This window comes from Elephantulus edwardii, unplaced genomic scaffold (assembly GCF_000299155.1).
Source record: "Elephantulus edwardii isolate Elephantulus edwardi_28Jun2011 unplaced genomic scaffold, EleEdw1.0 scaffold00308, whole genome shotgun sequence".
In the NCBI taxonomy this organism is placed as follows: domain Eukaryota; kingdom Metazoa; phylum Chordata; class Mammalia; order Macroscelidea; family Macroscelididae; genus Elephantulus; species Elephantulus edwardii.
Genome location: NW_006400058.1, coordinates 2,258,651 through 2,273,576, shown reverse-complemented (window position 1 = coordinate 2,273,576; position 14,926 = coordinate 2,258,651). Strand labels below are relative to the sequence as shown.

General features: G+C 41.4%; 2 pseudogenes; both read right to left on the bottom strand.

The window, feature by feature from the left end:
• Positions 1-7,005: 7,005 nt before the first annotated feature.
• Positions 7,006-7,545, bottom strand: LOC102864162 (annotated as a pseudogene).
• Positions 7,546-8,510: 965 nt separating this feature from the next.
• LOC102863756 lies at positions 8,511-9,590 on the bottom strand (annotated as a pseudogene).
• Positions 9,591-14,926: the final 5,336 nt, after the last annotated feature.

The following is a 14,926-nucleotide window of genomic DNA, read 5'->3' as shown; positions in this document are numbered from 1 at the left end:
GTTCTGTATACAGGTTGAAAAGGTATGGAGACAGGACACATCCCTGGCGTACACCCTTCCCAATTTTGAACCATGCAGTGTTACCCTGCTCTGTTCTGACGACTGCCTCTTGGTCCAAGTATAGGTTTCACATTAGCATGATTAAATGTTCTGGGATTCCCGTTCTTCTCTTTTCTTAGTTTCCCTCAAATGCCCATATAAGTCCTGTTCTATAGCAGTGGCATTATGCAATATTTGTCTTTTTAAAAAATTTATTATTAATTTCAATGAAAATTTACAGAGACTTTGGATTTTCCCTCCCAACCCTTCCCCCTAGTACACTACCCTCTTGGAAAAGCAAAAGAAAAATTCTTCCACTCCACTATGCAGCCTTCGTTCTGGACTCCTGTCATGACAAAAATACCTAATCACATATCCTTTCATAAACTTTAGGGCCGAGTCAGTGTCAGCCAAGCATGTGGGTCCTGGCACCTCTGGATTCCTAAGTGAGTGGGGAAAGTTTGTCTTTCAGCATGATGCATTAGTGCAGGGAGGGATGGAAAGGGCATGTCTAGGAGGTATTAGTGGAGCTTCTCCATGGAGGGCTCCTTAGTTCAGAGGAGAAGACACAGGCAGAGGCTTGTTGAGGTCGGGAGAATGTCAAGGAAAATTAATTTAAAGTGAAGACCAGCTAATTTTCATCTTTAAAGAGGGATAGGGATAGGAAATGTTTTAAAATCTTTAACATGAGGCTCTAAGGACTTTGGTGAAGGCCAAAACAAAGACCTGGAGTTAGGAAACCAAAAGGGAAGAACATGCTCAGCACATCTCAGCTTGAAAGAATTAGCAAAAAAGTTCACTTTCAAGTTGTGACTGAAGAATTCCACAGGCAATATTGAATGGTTCAAGAAGAATCAAAAGAAGATGAACGCAATCCAAAGTTACTCTACCAAAATAATCGATACAGAACCATTTCAGGAAGTAGCACATCATTATCAACCAATAACCCTGAAGAAAGATGTGCAAGGTACACTGGAGGCATTGGCAAAATAAGGCTCCAGAACTTAGGGAACACCTGCTGACGTGTTTCTGTGAACAGATGCAGCATTGAACACGCTCATTAGCCTATGCAAAAATTTTTGGAAGAAAACTACTTGGTGAAACAATTGGAAGAGATTTATAGTTTTTCACATAAAAAAACTAATGCAAGAGTGTGTGGGAATTATTGAACAATATTCTCAATATCATGGAAATGTAAAATTTTGCTGAAAATTATTTAATAGATGGGAATGATACATCAACAAGGAACTACCAGAAATTGAAGCTAGATTCAGAAGAGACTATGGAAAGGGGGATATCATTGCTGATGCTAGATGGATTTTAGTTGAAAGGAGATAATACAAGAGAGATGTTTATTTGTGTTTTATTGTGTATGTAATGGGATTCATTAGACTATGGATCATGACAAGTTTTGCTTAACATTGAGAAAATGAGAATGCCATAAGGCTTACTTGTGTTCATGTGAAATCTTTATAGAGAACAAGAAGTGGTTGTTTGAATAGAACAAGAGAACACTGCATAGTTTAAAAGCAAGAAAGATGTATGTCAGAGTTGCATCCTTTCTCCAAACGTATTCTGTCCATATACTGAGCAAATAATTGCTGGAGAAGTTGGACTATATGAAGAAGAATGTGGCATTAAGATTGGAGGAAGTCTTATCAAGCAAGTGGCACAATTTTGCTTGCAGAAAATGAAACCTTAGATAACATCCTGAAGAACATCAAAGACTATAGTTGTCAAATGGATAACACTTCCACATCAGGAAAATGGAAGTCATTACCACTGGACCAATGGAGAACATTGTAGATAGATAGTGAAGCTATCAGGATATAATTTTACTTGAATTCATAATGAAAACTCATGGTACTAGTAATAAAAAATATTAAGACATGTTGTGTTGGGCAAATCTCTGTCACAGACTTTTAAAGTGCTAAAAGCAAGGATGTCAATTTAAGGAAGCAATCTATGACACAAGATAGATAATTTTGAATTGCTTTATATAAAAGTGAAAGTTGAAGAATTAATGCCTTTAAATTTTGATGTAGGAAAAGAATATACCTGTGACTCATAGTGAACTTTTGTACAATAGCTCTGAACCCTGCCCTATCCTAAGCCAGTCTCAATGACTCCACACATCTAGCTGTCTCAACCCATCTCATCCAGGGTCCTCCTCTCCTGTGATGTCCCTCCATCCACCTTTCCAAGCATGATGTCCTTCTCCAAAGACCGGGCCCCCCTGGCCATGTGCCCAAAGTATGTGAGATGGAACTTCAAAATCCTTGCCTCCAAGGAGAAACTTGGCTTCACCCTTTTCAGGACAGACTTATTTGTTCTCTTGGCAGTCCATGATATGTTCAATACTCTTCTCCATTATCACAACTTAAAGGCATAGATTCTTCTTCTGTCATCCTTAGTCATTGTCCAGTCTCTCATGTGTAGCAAGTGATTGCAAAGACCTAGGTTAGGCACGCCTTAGTCCCTAAATTGACATCATTACTCTTTAGCACTCTGGAGAAGTCCCTGACAGCAGACTTCCCCAGTGTAATTTGTCTTTTGATTTCCTGAGTACTGGTGCCAAGAATGTTGATTGCAGAGCTGAGCAAGCTGTAATTGTAATTAACAATCTCAATCTCTTCTCTATAAGGGTGCTGCCAACGGGCCTTGTGGTGAGAATCTCTGTTTCTGATGTTGAGCTTCAGTCCATTTTGAAGACTACAGTCTTTGACCTTCTGCAAAAAATGATTCAGATCCTCCTCAGTTTCAGCAAGCAAGGTTGTGTCAGCTACACAACACAGATTGTTGATGAGTCTTACTTTAATCCTGATGCCACATTCCTCCTCATTAAGCCCAGACTCCTGTATGATCCTCATATAGATTGAAAAAGTATGAAGAAAGGAAGTATGCATCTCTGATGCATTCCTTCCTTTCCTGATTTTGAACTGTGCAGTGTTTCCTTGCTCTCTTCTGAGGACTGGGTTTCGCACGAGCACAATCAAATGTTCTGAGATTCCCACTCTTCTCAATGTTAGTCACAATTTGTTGTGATCCACACAGTCAAATGTCTTTGCATAGTCAATGAAACACAGACAGACATTCCTCTGGTACTCTTTGCTTTTGGCCAAGATCCATCTGACATTGGCAATAATGTCTCTGGTGCCATGGTCTTCTCTAAACCCGGCTTGTATTTCTGTAACATGCAAGTCATTTTTGGATAATCTTCAGCAAGATTTTGCTTTTATGTAATATTAGTGATTACTGTTGTTGTTAAGTGTTGTCAAGTTGCCTGAGACTCATAGTGACCCTGTGTACAACAGCTCCAAACACTTCCTTAATCTGAGCCAGTCTCACTGACTCCAATACATCTAATTTTATTGTTCCCGTTATTGTGCCAATCCATCTCATTTGGGGTCTTCTCCTGCACTGTCCCTCCACCTTCTGCAAGGACTGTTCCCTCCTGGCCATGTACCCAAAGTATGTGAGGTGGAGCTTCAAAATCCTTGTCTCTAAGGACAAACTTGGTTTTACCCTTTCCAAGACAGACCTATTTATTCTCACGTCTGTCCTTGGTATGTTCAACACTCTTCTACAGCATCATAGCTAAAAGGCATCGAGTTTTCTTTTTTCATTTTTAGTCATTGTCCAGCTCTCTGCTGCATGGCAAGTGACTGTGGAGACTATGGCCTGGATCAGGAACACCTTAGTCTCTAGACTAATGTTATTGCTCCTTAGCACTCTGGAGAGGTCCCTGATAGCAGATGTCCTCAGTGCAATTCGTCTTTTGATTTCCTGACTGCCGGTGCCAAGAGTGTTGATAGTGGAACTAAGCAAGCTTAAATTGTGTTAAGTCTCCTTTTTTTGGAATGGGAATAAATATGGATCTTTCCAGTCAGTTGGCCAGGTAGCTGTCCTCCAGATTTCTTGGTACAATCTGGTGAGCACATCTAGGGAACCATCTATTTCTTAAAATATGTCAATTGGTATTCCATCACATCCTTTGGCCTTGGTTTTTGCTAATTCCTTCAGAGCAGCTTAAATTTCCTCCTTAATTACCATTGCTTCTTCTTTTTTTAAAATTTAGTTTTATTATTTTTTTGATATTGCCTCCTCCCCCCCGCCCCCCCAGCAGAGCAACTGGTGGATTTGAACCATGTGCTTCTGGGATTGCAGTGCAGCTTCTTGCCACTAGGCCACCAGAGCTCCTTCACCATTGCTTCTTGATCATATATTGTTTCATGAAATTCTTCTGTGTCAGCCAGTTCTTTTTGGTACAGTAACTCTGTGTACTCCTGCCATCTTCTTTTAATGCTTTCTGGATCATGTAATATTCAACCCATATCATCCTTAAGTATTGTAACTTGCAGCTTGAATTTGTTCTTTAGTTCCTCAGCTTAAGAAATGCTGAGTGAGTTCAGCTCTTTTGATTTTCTGACTCAAGCTCTTTACACATTTCATTATAATACTTTGCTTTGTCTTTCCTAGCTGCCCTTTGAATCTTATGTTCAGCTTCTTAACCTCTTTTTTAGAAAAAATTATTATTAATTTTAATGAAAGTTTAGAGAGACTTGGGATTTCCATTCATTCATTGTTGCACTTTTCTCCCTGCCCACCTCTCCCCCCAATTCACTCTTCTCTTTGAAAAGTAAAAGAAAAATTCTTTCATTGGTATACAATCCCTCCCCCCAAGTCCACTCCACTAGGCAGCCTTTGTTCTGTACTCCTGTCATGACAATAATACCTAATCACATATCCCTTTTAAACAGTTTCAATGAAGTATACATAATTTATCCCATCTTTCTCAGTTGCCCCCCAACCCTAATATCAGTCCAGTTTTATAACAGTGACACTATGTAGTGTTTGTCCTTTTGTGACTAAGATATTTCACTCAGCAAAATGTCCTCCAGGGTCACCCATTTTGTATAATATTTCCTGATTTCCTTGTTTTTCAATGCAGCATAGTATTCCATTCTGTGAACATACCAGAGCTTCTTTATTCATTCGTTTGTTGATGGGCACTTAGGTTGTTCCCAACTCTTTGCTTTTGTGAGCAAAGCTGCAATAAACATGGGTGTGCATCTATCTGCTTGGGTGGCAGTTATGGTCTCTTTGGGGTATATTCCCAGTAGTGGAATTGCTGGGTCAAATGGTATTTCTACTTGCAACTCCTTGAGAAAGCGCCATACTGCCTTCCATGGTGGTTGCACCATTTTATTTACACTCCCACCAACAGTGAATAAGGTTTTCAGTTTCTCCACAACCTCACCAGCATTTGTTGTTTGCTGTTCTGTTAAATTTTGCTATTCTGACTGGGGTGAGAGATATCTCATAGTTGTTTTGATTTGCATCTCAGAGCTAGGGATTTTGAACATTTCTTCATGTGTTTCATTGGCCATCTGAATGTCTTCTTTGGTGAAGTGTCTGTTCATATACTGTGCCCATTTTTCAATAGGGTTATCTTTATCTTGTTGTGGTGCTCGAGTATTTTATCAATTTCTTCCCTTTGGTTTGGCTTCCTGATACTCTAATGCAATATCTTCTGACATCTCTTTCAGTCTTCTTTTTCCCCTCCTCTATCTTTGTTTATTCTCTACCTTTTGCTTATTTTGTGGATTATATTATTTTTTAAAAAAATTAATATAATTTTTTTATTTTATACTGGTTTACCTACAAAGTTTGTATACATTGTTTTTCACATCGGATCTTTCCCATTTCCTTTACCCGCCCCTCCTCCCACCCAACAAATTGTGCAACCTTATGATTAATCCCCCTCACCTCACTCATTCCCAACCCTCTGCATCCCCCCCATCCCCTCCTTGGATGCTCTTACATGTTCTATAGTAATAGTCTCATGCTGTATTTGTCCTTATGAGATTGAGTTAGTTCACTTAGCGTAATACTCTGCAGTCCCTCCCAAATTAGGTAGTATTTTTTTTAAAAAAAACACATTTCTAATGCTTTTCAGTCCCTACCACATTAGGTAGTGATTTACAAAATCATTGCTCCAGCATACTGAGTAGTATTCCATCATGTGAATATACCATTATTTCTCAATCCATTCGATTGTGGTTGGACATTTGGGCTGTTTCCTTGTTCTTGTAATAATGAGTAACACTGCTATGAACCTTCCTTTACTCTCTGAGCCTCGGTTCTAATTTTCTCAGTGTTTACTCCAAACAGTGGAATAACTGGGTCATATGGAATTTTCATGTTCAGCTTTTTAAGAAAACACTAAACTGCCTTCCAGAGTGGTTATACTATTTTACAATCCCACTAATAATGTATAAGAGTTCCTATCTCTCCACATCTTCTCCAACATTTATTACTTGCCATCCTGTTAAACTTTGCCACTGCTACTGGAGTGAGATGACATCTCATTGTGGTTTTGATTTGCATCTATATTATTGCCACTGATTTTGAGATTTTCTCCATGTGTCTTTTGGCTATCTGATTATCTTCTTCTGTGAAAAGGCTTTCTGTGTGTTTTTCTCACTTTGTAATTGTGTTATCAGTCTTTTTCTTGTGGAAGCCCTATAGGATTCTGTAAACTTTTGATATTAGACCCTTGTCTGAAATGGTACTGATGGATGTTTTTACCTATCAGTAGATTTTCTTTTCATTCTTTTGGAAAAAGTTTATGATGCACACAGGTATTTAATCTTTAGAAGGTCCTATTCATCAATTTTATGTGGATAATATTCCTTTTTTTAAAAAAAACAATTTTTTTTAAATTGTGGGTTTCCACCACCCTTCAAGCCCAAATCATTGTAGTCTAGATGATCATCCTTCATATGCTAATTCCTTTGTAAAGGATGAGTTCCTCCTGAACTCATATTCAAGTGTGTATGCAAGAGATACTGGCATGGATCACAAATAGCACATACATCCACAGTACAGACAGACAGTTGAGTTTTTGTTGTTCCAGGCATTTTACATTCATGTTCTTGGATCTGCCACCTTCCTGTTGGAAGATTACTTCTTTGGAGGCAGAACATTTTCCTCAGAGAAACCAGGGTTGACATAATTTCCTGCAGAGAAGTGCCTAGTCACCACTAATGAGATCACTTGCAGATGCCTTCCCCACTCATATCTTCTTTGTGTTCTTCCACATCATGGCTGTGAAGTGGCCTGTCTCCTAGTGAAGCCTGGGTTCTGGAAGTTGTAGCTCTTGATTTCACTATACTCTCTATCAGCCATGTCCTTCTCTGGCTGGTCATAGGATATCCAGGCCAGGTTCTCTTCTCATTGGCCATGCCTTGACTTCAGGTTGTGCTTGAGGATCCTTGTGCTGGCCAGGGCCTCAGAATACTGCTGATCCTCTTGGTTGAGTTTCTTGCAGAGCTTCAGTGGAGCAACACCATGCTTCTTCCGGTACTGACTGTGAGCCTTCAGGACCTTGGTACTGAACTGCTTGGAAGCTGACTTGCCTATGGCCAGCCACGCGCTCCCAGACTCTGCTGAGGCTGTGCTGTCTCCTGGCTCCGCTATTCTTGATATTCTCTCATAGCTCATCTGGTGTTCTTAGTATTCAGGGCCTCAAATCTGTTTCTTTCCTTTTTTATCACAATCTTTTAATACTTTTATTTAACACACATCCAAATATCCTAAATACATACATGTATACATATATCTATTTTGTTTGTTTAAATTCAGGATCCAGTCAAGAATCATGAAGTATGTTGTTGGTTCTGTTTTCTTCCTGTTGTTAGGTACTGTTGAGTCGACTATAACTCAGCCACCCTGTGAGCCCTGCCCTGTCCTGCACCTCCTCACCATCTCATGCCCATTGTTACAATCACAGCTGATCCATCTTATTGAGGGTCTTCCTTTCTTTCAATGAGCCTCTGTCCTCTTTCACCATCATGTCTTTTCCCAAGGATTGGCTCCTCCTAATGTGCCCAATATGTGAGCTGAAGCTTCATCATCCTTGCCTCTAAGGAGCACACTGGGTGCACTTTCTCCAAGACATATTTGTTTGTTCTTTTGGTAGTCCAAGGTTATTCTTTAGTTCCCTCCAATCTATATCAGTTCCTAGATGACTTCATTTTGCATGACAACGACAGTTCTGAAACATCCAGGACCACGGTTTGCATAGTGTTTCTCAGTTTGGGTTTGTCTGATCATTTCCTCACAATTCAGAACAAAAAAGGAGATGTGGTGAGTGTCCTTTCATTGCATTGCCTTGAATATGGGTGAGGGTACCCTGAGATCAGATGATGGGAACATTTCAGACCTAGATAGGACAGGGGACTATATATGTGTCCATCTGTACACAAGATCCATGGAGATCCCAGGGCTGGGCAGCAGGACAAAGCCTAGGTAAAGGTCACAGCTTCCGGCTTGATGCATTCACTCACTTCCGATTGCGGGGCACACCTGCTGGGCAAAAAGGTGAGGGGGACATCTTTCCTTCCCACCACAAGCCCTGAGCCACCAGTCACTAGCCAGCTCAATGGTCCACGGGTCACCTGCTGCTGCTACTGCGGCCACTCTGTTGACATAGCAAGGAGGCTGAGCAGGGGAAGGGGGAAAGACAGGATATCCTGCAGACTCTTCAGCCGTTCACGTTGCTCTTTCTCAGGGGGCAGGTGAAGACAAGGCCCACTTTCCAACGATTATCCCCTATGCCCTTAGGCAGCTCTTCGTAGACTTCGTCCGTGCCTTGCTCTTTGCTTCCAATGAAAAGCTGGCCCTGCTCACAAGTGTCCAGAGGGTTCTTGTAGTAGAGCAGCCTGCGCTCCTGAGGATCCAGGGTGAACCACCGTTTCTTGAAAGGCTCTTTCTGCTTTGGACCAGTCTTCTCCGTGAAACCCTGTTTGAGGTAATTCCTGGTGATGAGGGGTACGAGATCAGATTTCTGGAAGGTCAGGAAAGTTTATTTTTAGGTATTGCAGACAAGCTGCGCGAAGGGCATTGAACCAGTCTATTATCTCTTTCCCACTTTCGTGATACACTAACAGGTTCCTGATGCCACTCTCCCCTGTAGGAGATCTGCAGCCCGTGGGGGTTCCCTATCTTCTCTGGTTGGAAGGTGGCCTTCAAGTCCTTCATGCTGATGACAGCTTTAGGACCTTTCCCCTCTTCTTCAAGAGGCCTTCTTTGGCCAGGACAAACTTTCTTCTCAGGAACTGTGCATTGCCTCTTCCCTGCTTCCACAGGAATCCCTTTTGGTGACCTGGGGATGACATGACCTTCCCATCAGCCATAAACTTCTGTCGCTGGGACTTAGCGCGAATCCATTGTTCCTTTAAGAGCAGGCAGTCATCAGCCTTGAGGACATAGTAGAAGGCCTACTTGGCCTTCACACGGAGGTTCCCATTGTGGGTCATAAACTCCACAACGCTGTCGTCCCAGAAGTCAAGTCTCAGGGATTTGACTTTGCTGATGTCTGGAAAATTACGATGGACACCGGAGCAGTTCAGATAAAGGAAGAGTCCCAGCTTTTAAGAGCCCAGTCCGGATCTGCTGCCCGGCAGTCTGCGCACTGAGCGTTGCCTGTGCCCGCCGCGCTCAGCAGCTCCAGCAGCCGCTTCTGTGTTGCGCTCGCGGTTGCCCATGGCCCGCGAGGGGGCTCGGCCTACAACCACCCAGGTCGGTGCGCCTGTGAGGCTGGACAGGAACGCGCTCCCGCCCCGCCCCCGCCCCACCGGCCGCCCCGCCCCCCTCAAATCTGTTTCTGTTTGAACTTGTGTATGAGTAGTTTATAGTCTGTTCCACAATCAGCACCTGGCCTAGTTTTCACCGCTGATACTGAGCTTCCCCATTGATGCTTTCCAGAGATCTAATTTATCTGATTCCAGTGCAAACCGTCAGGCGAAATACGTGTGTATGAGTGACCTTTGTGTTTTTTATAAAAGGTACTTGCCATTAATAAATCATTGTACAAAATTCTATCATTCTATCTCTAGCCTCATTTTTGTCACTAAGTCCATGTTTTCTGAATTCTACGTGCTATAGACTGCCAAAAGAACGAACAAATGTGCCTTGGAGAAAGTCAACCAGGGTGCTCCTTCTGGGAAAGACTGGTGAAACTTCATTTCACATTCTTTGGGCATGTTGTTAGGAGGCACTAGTCTTTGTAGAAAGACATCAAACAGGGAAAAGTAGAATGTCGGCGAAAAAGAGGAAGACACTCAACAAGGTGGATAGATGCAACGACTGTGACAACGGGCATGAGCATGGAGATTGTGAGGACGGCATAAGATAAGGCTTCAAGCTGTTGTTCATAGAGTCAGCGTGGGCCATATGCCAGGATAATGGTTAGCTTGATTGCACCGACCAGTAACAACAATACATGTGCACACACACACAATTTCACTTCACAAACAACTTCTTTTTCAGTATTTATTTGCAACATTAGTATATCGTCAATTGCTGGGGTCTTGTTTTTTGCCAATTTTTTCAGAGCAGCTTGAACTTCTTCCTTCATCACCACAGGCTCTTACTCATGCATTGTTTCCTAAAATTCTTCAGTGTCTGCCAATTTCTTTTGGTATAATTACTCTGTATACTCTTTCCATTTTCTTTTAATACCTCATGGCTCATTTAATATTCTGCCCAAAGCATTCTTTTTTTTTAATTTTTTTTTATTATTTTTTTTTGCCCAAAGCATTCTTAAGTGTTGAAACTCAAGGCTTGAATTTGTTCTTCAGTTTCTTGAGCTTAAGAAATGCTGAGCGAGTTTTGCCCCTTTGATTTTCTGACTCCAGCTCTTTGCACATTTCATTATAATACTTTATTTTGTCTTCCTGCGCTGCCCTTTGAAATCTTTTGTTCAGCTCCTTAATATCTTGATTTCATCTGCTCCAGTGCAATACTCAGACTCTCCTCTGACATCCATTTTTGTCTTTTCTTCCTCCTCTGACTTTGTAATTACCTTTTGCATTCTTCTTGGATGATATTCTTGCTATCTTCCCACAGCTCATCTGGTCTTTGCTCATTAATATTCTAGGCCTCAAACCTGTTCATAAAATAGTCTTGAAAGTAAGGTGGTATGGATTCAAGGTCATATTTTGGTTCCCGTGGATTTGATTTAATTTTCCTTAGCTTCAGCTTGAATTTGCATATGAGTAGTTGGTGGTCTGTTTCACAATCAGCACCTGGCCTAGTTTTCACAATGATGTCAGTTAGCAGATTAAGGTGCACCTGATACAGGCCATGGTCTTTGCAATCACTTGCTGTGCATCAGAGAGCTGGACAATGATTAGGAATGACAGAGTGAAGTACAGTTAACTCATAGAAGATAGGGTAGATGCTAGCCCATAGCAAGTGAGACAGAGGGAGATTCACTAAGGCATTCTTGGCTCTCCTGAAGACTTGAAGGTCTCCTGGGGACAAAGACTTGAACTGCCTGTTGTTGCAGCCTTTTGTATCTCTGAGGCCCTTCTGGGTGTAGGAGATAGGAACTTCTCCTGTCCTGGTCAGCATGGCTATCAGCATCAGCACCAGCAGGCAGCCCTCAGCCTTGTCTGTGTGACGGAAGGATGGAGAGATGAAGGCATGGGGAGACTAGGTACTTAGCATGGGGGCTGGGAGATGTGAGGGTCATGGGCAGTGCTGAAGAGTGGAGGACTCATCCAGCTTCTTTCTGGCCTCCTCTTTGTCAGCAGGAGAGGGGGGGGGGGGTGTCCACGTGCTGCTCCAAAACTCTGTCAACCAGAAGTCTTACTCAGTCTTGTTTGAGGTGTCTGATCTCCATCTCCTTTTCTGAGTCTCAGCCCACTTCTCTGATTCAGGCTGTGTCTCTGTGTTTTCAGTTTTATCTGAACTGAACCCCATGGTGCAATTTTTAACCTGAACAGATGGAGAATCCAGACTGATGTAGGAAAAGTGAAAAGAGCCTTAGGGTGGTACATCCCACCAGGGGAAGCCCCAGCCTGGTGACACCCAGACAAAGGTGGGGCCCTGTGAGCCTCTGTGACTCTGGTGGGAAAGAGAAACTAACTGGTATTCTGTGAATTCCAGCTTCAACTCTACAAAAGGGGAGGTCCTAGGCTGACTTCCTCTGGGCTGGGGATGCCTCAACCTGAGCACATAGATTAGGACGGGTCAGGATCCCTGACTGAGTTGGAGAGATTTCTGTTTTCAGCAAGCTGCTCCTTTGAGGAGATTGCCCGTCTTTCTCCTTAAAGCAGCTGATGGATGGAAAAGGCTTTGCCTTTGGGCAACAATTTCCTAACCACAGCAGAGCTCCCTGAAGAGCATAAAAATATTTAAACTAGTGCTTATTTCATTTACATTAGAGCCCTACACCTAGCTGGACTAAAACCAAACCAAACCAAAACTTATTACTGCAGGGTTGTAAAGGACACTCATACCTGACCCTACAGCCAGTTTTGCAGACTAAGTCACTCAGGAGAAAATTGTCCATGTTTTTCCCAAGGAACTGCTGGTGGATTACAAATGCCAAAGTTGAGTTAACATCAAAACTTTGGCTTAACAGTTGGGTTTAATGCAAAACTTTGGGTTAACAGTGCAATCCCCTATGGACTAGGCCCCCAGAGCACCCCGGACTAAAGATAGTTAATTGTGTTCTTTTTCTCACTACTATTGAACTAACAAAAGAATGCCCTTTGAAGTCATGCCCTTGTTTTGCCTTTATGCTGGTCTGGAATATCCTGTGTCTTGACAAGATTGACTGTCATGGCTATCAAAGGTCACTCACTTCAAAGAAAATCTTTGAACAGATGTGTGGGCACCTCCTTTTGTTAGCATGTTAATGAGAGGTGAATCCTTATCTAAACCTGTATAAACTTCAAAAGAGAAGTAGCTGTGTTTGGATTTCCAAAGTTTGGAACTATGATGTTGGTATCCTCAATCCCATTCCCTCACCTACCTATCCTGATCAAGTTTTTTATACTGTGTGTGGAATGAATAAATTCATTTTCTTGGCTAAATTTTCTGCAACCTCAGTAGTCATATTTTCCTCCTCTACATTAGAAGATACTTGAGAAGGTGATCGAGGAAAGGGAGAGAATAAAAAATGTTAACACACTGCAAATTTAGAGAGGAGAAACCTGATCTTCACCTTTCTGTACCTGGGACTGTGAAGGAGATAAATTAATTCAGATTTCATTCTTTCTCTCCCCTCTTTTAAGAAAAATTTTATTTTATACTGGTTTACTTCCAAAGTTTATAGACATTGTTTTTGACATTGGATCTTTCCCATTTCCTTTTCTCACCCCTTCCTCTACCCATCAAATTGTATGACCCTCTGATTAACCACTCCCACCCCCCCCCCACTCACCCTCATCCCTCTGCTCTCACCCCCATGGATCCTTATACACATTCTACAATAATGTTCTTCTATAGTATTTGTCCTTATGAGACTGAGTTGGTTCACTTAGCATAATGCTCTCCAGTCCCTCCGAAGTTAGATGGTGATTTACAAAATCATTGCTCCTGCATGTTGTGTAGTATTCAAACATGTAAATATACCATAATTTTTCAATCCATTTGATTGTGGTTGGACATTTGGACAGTTTCCATGTTGTTGCGATGGTGAATAACAGGGCTATAAACATTGGTGTACAAGTCTCCATTTGTGCCTCAGTTCTTGTTTTCTTGGAGTATATTCCAAACAGTAGAATAGCTAGGTCATATGGAATTTCTATGTTCAGCTTTTTGAGGAAGTGCCAAACTGCCTTCCAGAGTGGCTATACAATTTTACAATCCCACCAACAATGTATAAGAGTTTCTATCTCATCACATTCGCTCCAACATTTATTACTTGCTGTCCTGTGAAACTTTACTACTGCTATTTGGATAAGATGGTATCTCATTGTAGTTTTGATTTGCATCTCTCTTATTGGCAGTGATCTGGAGTATTTCTTCATGTGTCTGTTGGTCATTGAATATATTCCTCTGTGAAAAGTCTTTCCATGTCTTTTGCCCATTTTGTAATTGTGTGATCAGTCTTTTTCCTGTGGAGGCCCTGTAAAATTCTGTAATCTTTTGATATAAGACCCTGTCTGAAATGGTTTTGCCTAATGTACTTTCCCAGTCAGTAGGTGTTCTTTTCATTCTGTTGGAAAAGGGTTTTGGTGCACATAGGGATTTAGTTTTTAGAGGGTCCTATTCATCAATTTTATCCTCTCCAGATTGTGCATTTTTGGCTGTATTTGGCAGTCTCTTCATACCGTAGACTAGGCCATCTAAGCTTGATCCCAGTTTGTTTCTGATAAACTTTATGATTTTGGGCTCTACTCCCAGGTTTCTGATCCACCTTGAGTTGATTTCTGTGTATGGTGTGAGATGTGGATCTTGTTTCAGCTTTCTAAAGGTAGCAGTCCAGTTGTGCCAGCATCATTTGTTTAAGAGGTTGTGATTTCCCCATTCAATAGGTTTAACTTCCTTGTCAAATATCAGTTGACCATAGATAAATGGGTCCATTTCCAGCTTCTCAATTTTGTTCCATTGTCTATGTGCCTATCGTACCAGTACCATGCTGTTTTGGTTACTATGGCTGTGTAGTAGGCTTTGATGTCAGGGAGTGTTATGTATTCCACTTCATTTTTGTTTTTCAGAAGTGTTTTGTTTATTTGAGGTCTCTTTCTTCTTCAAATAAACTTGGTATTTTCTCTTTTGATTTACTTGAAAACTCAATTTGGTATTTGTATTGGAATTGCGTTGAACATGCAGATTGCTTTCAGTAGGACTGTAATTTTCATAATATTGTGTATTTCTATCTATGAAAAGGGAACATTTTTCCATTTATTTAACTCTTTTATTGTGTCTTAGAGAAATGTTCTGTAGTTTTATTTAGACAGGTCTTTTGTGTTTCTAGTTAGGGTCACTCCAAAGTATCTCAATTTGTGGTTAGCTATTGTAAATGTATTGGCTGTATGAATCACACAAACTGTGAGAAGAATGGGAATCCCAGAAAACTTGATCA